Below are 6,140 nucleotides of genomic sequence, written 5' to 3'. Positions count from 1 at the left end.
GGAATATATGAGAGTTTTATGACAATGTCTCTTTAGGTGATTTCTTATCCAGGGGCTGACTTGTGCTGACTTCTTGTCTTTGGTAATAGGAGTTAATCATCCCCTGTTGTGAAACTCCTTGGGAGGGGATTCAGGACAATTGAATTCTTTTTTTTTTTTTAAGATTTTTTTTCTATTTATTTGACAGAGAGACACAGTGAGAGAGGGAACACAAGCAGGGGGAGTGGGAGAGGGAGAAGCAGGCTTCCCGCTGAGCAGGGAGCCCGACGCGGGGCTCGATCCCAGGACCCTGTGATCATGACCTGAGCTGAAGGCAGACGCTTAATGACTGAGCCACCCAGGTGCCTCCAATTGAATTCTTTCGAGAAGCTTTGCTTTTAAGAAAATAAAAGGAATGGAGGAAAAGCCTCTTCCTACAGTCATTGATTTTCAGATTTCTTCAGTTCAAAATAATCCTTATGCCACTGGAGCATAGTCCGGACCCCTTCAAAATTAATGATAAAAAAGGGGCGCCTGGGTGGCTCAGTCGTTAAGTGTCTGCCTTTGGCTCAGGTCATGATCCCGGGGTCCTGGGATTGAGCCCCGCATCGAGCCCCGCATCGAGCCTCTCATTGGGCTCCCTGCTCCACGGGAAGCCTGCTTCTCCCTCTCCCACTCCCCCTGCTGCTTGTGTTCCCTCTCTCGCTGTGTTTCTCTCTGTCAAATAAATAAATAAAAAATCTTTTAAAAAAATTATTAATGATAAAATGATAATGATAAAAAAGTAACATACATGCATGTTTAAGTTGCCATTATATGCATAATAAATTCTAGAAAGATATACAAGAAACTCGTAATTGTGGTTACTTCTGAGGAGGAGGGATCTAAGCCTTTAGGGGAAAGGAGTAGAATAGAAATTTTTCACTGTTTTATATAGTCAATCTTCATTATTCATAGACTTCATAAAAGTGAATTTGCCCAGTTACTAAAATTAATTTGTAACTTCCAAATTAAAAAGCAATTCAACCACAACAAAGTAAATCCATGGAATGGAGCTCTTCTACTGGACTACATGGAATACTCCAATATCATGAGGACACATTAGAGTTCTGGGCCAATAAGCCAGCACATATCTGAGCAGAAAGAAAATGCCAGTAGGTAACTATTTGAGCAGCCCATTTATGTGAGCCCAAGTGGTAGTTCTGACAGCCCAATTATGAAAAGTGACATATTTACAAGGTGCCAATCTGTCAAATAAATGGAGACTAAATTAAAAAAAAAAAAAAGCAATTCAAAATAGTGCTTTTGAATTCATTTGCAGACATGTGCAGAGTGGCAAAAAAAATTTGCATCTTTCTACATACACATTCCCAACAGAGGTTGAACAACATGATGTTCAGCCTTCTTGTTTCAGCTCTCATATTGTAAACAAGTGTCCTGTTCGTGGTCTATTTAGTACCATGTTTTTACATTGGTTTTTTTTTTTTTTTAATGTTTTTGCATTGCTGTGCCTTTTTCTTTTTTTAAATAGATTTCTTTTTTTTTTTTAAGATTTTATTTATTTATTTGACAGACAGAGAGCACAAGGAGGGGGAGCAACAGAGGGAGAGAGAGAAGCAGGCTCTGCACTGAGCTGGGAGCCCGATGTGGGGCTCGATCACAGGACCCTGGGATCATGACCTGAGCCGAAGGCAGACGCCTAACGACTGAGCCACCCAGGCGCCCCAAAAGTCAAGTTTATTTTTTGTGGTCTTCATTTCCTTATGAAGGCTCCCGTGTCATGTAAAACTTATATTAAATATGTATGCTTTTCTATTGTTAATCTACCTTTTGTCAGTCCAATTTACATGGCTCCAGCGACAGAATCTAGGAAGGTAGTAGGAAAAAGATTTTTTTTCCTCCCCTGCAATCCTTTTTGATTTTTGAGCCATGTGAATATATTAGCTGTACTAAAAAAAAAATTAAACAAGTGAGTAATCTCATGAACTGATAGCTACCTGAATATTATAAAATTTTAGCTTACTGTTTTATTAAAGCAATCTCAGTGAAGTAGAAAGGAAGAGGAGCAAAATCCAGATCAAAGTATAGGCCTAGGAGGGGTAGGAAAGAGACGGAAGAAGGAAAAGAAAGTTTTGAATGATAGGTTCCTTTAAATTTTAATAGAAGTTTTAAAATAGTTTCTACAAGTGTTAGATTTCCATTACTGTGAAAGAACTATTAGGACATAGTTTTATTTCTAACTCTTATAATGTGCTGGTCATTCATTTGTATTCATCCATCACTCGTGTATTTTTTTCTTTCAATAAATGGTGACAGAGTACTTTCAGGTAGGCACTGTGCTATGTTCTAAGTACAAAGTGGTAAGTAAACAAGAGTCATGATTTCTGCCCTAGTTGAGCCTATGATCTAATGAAGGAGAGAGATGTTATACAAATAAGTATATAAATACATATATAATTATAATTTGATACAAGGTTTGAAAGAAAAGCATTGGATTCAATGAGAGTCAAAGGAAAAGAAACAATTTACAGGAGAAGGTGGGTCATGGAAGGCCTCTCTAAGGAAATGACATTTGAGTTACAACCACAAGGCTGAGTAGAAGTTATTGGAAGAGTGTGGCGGGAAAGTATCCTGGGCAGAGAGAACAACACTTGCAAAGGTCCTAACATAAGAAGTGCTTCAAAAACTGAAGGAAGGCCAGTATGGATTAGCACATAGCAAATGAGGAAAACTGACTCCAGATGAGATAGGAAAGCCAGGATATGCGGAATTTAATAGTCAATGTTAAGGAATTTGTGTTTTATTTCAGGTGTCATGGGAGCTACTGAATGCTTACAATTGGGAAAGATATTATGAAATTTATATTTGTAAATAATTGCTTTGGCTGTTGGGTGGAGAACAAATTGAAGGTTGGGGAGGGGGGCAGGCATCAGCAAAGATACATTGATTCATCTTGAGTCGTTACGTTTCTTTTTTTTCTTAAAGATTTATTTATTTATTTGAGAGAAAGAGTGTGGGGGTGGAGGAGGAACAGAGGGAGAGACTCTTAAGCAGACTCTGCTGAACGCCTCAGGCGGGTAATCTCATGACCCTGAGATAGCAACCTAGAGATCACGACCTGAGCCAAAACCAAGAGTTGGGCACCTAACCAACTGTGCCATCCATGAGCCCTAGAGTAGTTATGTCCTCTAAGGATTGCTTTCATTTTTAAGAAGATGGACCTGTTCTGATTTATATAGTCTCTCTGGTAACTTAGAGTGTGACTATTTGAAGCATCATCAAGATTCTCATCTAGAGGGATGCCTGGGTGGCTCAGTCGTTAAGCATTTGCCTTCAGCTCAGGTCATGATCCCAGGGTCCTGGGATTGAGCCCCGCGTCGGGCTCCCTGCTCAGCGGGAAGCCTGCTTCTCCCTCTCCCACTCCCCCTGCTTGTGTTCCCTCTCTTGCTGTGTCTCTCTCTGTCAAATAAATAAATAAAATTAAAAAAAAAAAGATTCTCGTCTAGGGCGCCTGGGTGGCTCAGCTGGTTAAGCGACTGCCTTCGGCTCAGGTCATGATCCTGGAGTCCCTGGATCGAGTCCCGCATCGGGCTCCCTGCTCTGCAGGGAGCCTGCTTCTCCCTCTGACCCTCCCCCTTCTCATGTGCTCTCTCTCTCATTCTCTCTGTCTCAAATAAATAAATAAAATCTTTAAAAAAAAAAAAAAAGATTCTCGTCTAGAACAATAAGAAAAGAATAATTTTATTTGAGGAAATACATCTGTCTTCATATTTTTCTTATATGTTCATAGTGGCATTGTCCAGTGGACTCCTAGTTCTGCAATGTTTAAATCCTTGTTTCTTTACCTTTATTGTCCAGTTAAAAGATTTGTCAACTTTTACTCTATAATGACTTCCAAATTTGCTCCTTGTTTGTTTGTTTTCTTTTTCTTTTTTCACAGCTGCTAAAGTTGTCCAAGGTTTTATATCACCTCACATATGTACTTACTGTAGTACTTTCTAGCTAGTATCCTTTTTATTTTCTTCAAATCATCCCTATATATAGGTTCCAGAATAAGTTTATTCTTTTCCTTTTTGCTTTAAACTCAATTTTTAAAAAAAGCTATTTATTTCTGTAAGTTTGAAATTACTTATTGCTAAAAATTTCCCTTTATGTTGCACATAGAATAAAGATCTTTGTTAAATATTTCATTACTCTGTTTATTTAGTTCAAGGGTTCTTCACCTGGCATCCAGGGTCCATGGATAGAATTCAGAGAATTTGTATGGGAAAAAAATTACATCTTTATTTTCACTAACCTCTAACTAAAAGTTATCATTTCCTTCAGTTCTGAATATAGTCCATAAAACAATAATATTAGCAATACTTGTAACTTTATCACCAAAAGAAAAGTCAGATATTTTTTATATATAACATTATAGTTTCTGCAGATACCTGTCAAATATCATGTATACTCATCACTACTTCAAATTTAAGATAGTTATTAATTCTTGTTATAAAGAAGCATATGTATTACTGTGGCACAGATATATATTTTAACATTTTTTTAAAAGACTTTGTTTATTTATTTGACACAGAGAGAGGGAGAGAGAGCACAAGTAGGGGGAGTGGCAGGCAGAGGGAGAGGGAGAAGCAGGCTCCCTGCTCAGCAGGGAGCCAGACTCAGTGCTTGATCCTAGGACGCTGGGATCATAACCTGAGCTGAAGGCAGACACCTAACCAACTGAGCCACCCAGGTGCCCCTATATTTTAACATTTTAATAACTGTATTTCAATAAAGTTGGTTTCCTTTGTATTCCTATATATTTTATTTTATGTATTTAAAAACATTATTTTAAGCAAGTGTTTATAGGCTTCATCAGACTTACAAAAGTTAAAACCCGCCTATGTTTTTGTTCCATTTACAGTGCTTAAAAAATTGTGGGCAAAATAAAAACTAAAGAATAATCAATTAAATATTTTTTTAATAAATACTTTCATTTTTCTTCTTCTTTTTTTTTAAGTAAGCCCTACGGCCAACATGGGACTTGAGCTCACAACCCAGAGAACTGAGCCAGCCAGGCACCCCTTGACTAAATACTTTTTAATTACAATGTTTCTCTACACTTTTGATGGTAGTCATATATTATGTTCATGTTTTTACAGTTAGCAATTCTTCTTCTTTAAAATGTTCTCTATGGGGTCACCTGGGTGGCTCAGTTGGTTGAGCATCTGACTCTTGGTTTCGGCTCAGGTCATGTTCTCAGGGTCGTGAGATTGAGCTCCACGTCAGGCTCCGTACTCAGTGCCGAGTCTGCTTGGGATTCCTTCGCTCTTCCTTTCCCTTCCCCTCCTCCCCTCCCCCAGCTTGCACACTTGCCCTCTCTCTCAAATGGATAAATAAATATCTTTAAAAAAATAAAATGTTCTTTATGGAGAGGGAACCAAAGATAATCAAATCAGTTTAAGTTCATTTTAAGATCAACTAATTACATCATCCCACACATTTTTCATGTCGTAGTCATGAACTGATTAAAATTTATGTATTTATTTTTTTAGAGGGGGAGGGGCAGAGGGAGAGGGAAAGAGAGAGAATCTTAAGCAGGCTCCATGCCCAGCATAGGGCCTGTTGCGGGGCTCCATCTCACAACCCTGAGATCATGACCTGAGCTGAAATCAAGAGTGGGTGGTGACTGACTGAGCCACCTAGGCGCCCCCAAATTTAAAGTTCTTGCTGCATCTTCAGAATCTGTCTACTCTTCTAGAGCAGTTGGGACAAAGTTCAATCTGAATTAGATAAAAATATCAGTAATGGAATTTTTTTTTTTTAAGTAGGCTCCACACCCAGCGTTTATTGACTGAGCCACCCAGGTACTCCAGTAATGGAATATTTTAAAAGAGATGAAGTTTGGTTATTTTATTCAGGTTGACTTAATTATTTGCCCCCAAAAGGTTCTGGCCAAATTGCTAATGACTAGGTAAAAATAATTTGAATTAGTATATTAATTGTTGATCATTAAAATGATTCTTCCAAAGTGCTTGAAAACAGATTGCATCTTAAGTATTTGCCTACTTTTAAAAAAATTATCTAATCCTTTAATGTGCAAAGATATAATCTGAGCCCTCAGGACATTAATAACCTAGTAGTTTCCCCCATTAAATTTGCCAAAGCCCTTCACCAGC

This window comes from Phoca vitulina, unplaced genomic scaffold (assembly GCF_004348235.1).
Source record: "Phoca vitulina isolate PV1807 unplaced genomic scaffold, GSC_HSeal_1.0 scaffold96, whole genome shotgun sequence".
NCBI classification, from domain to species: domain Eukaryota; kingdom Metazoa; phylum Chordata; class Mammalia; order Carnivora; family Phocidae; genus Phoca; species Phoca vitulina.
This window is presented reverse-complemented; position numbering follows the sequence as displayed.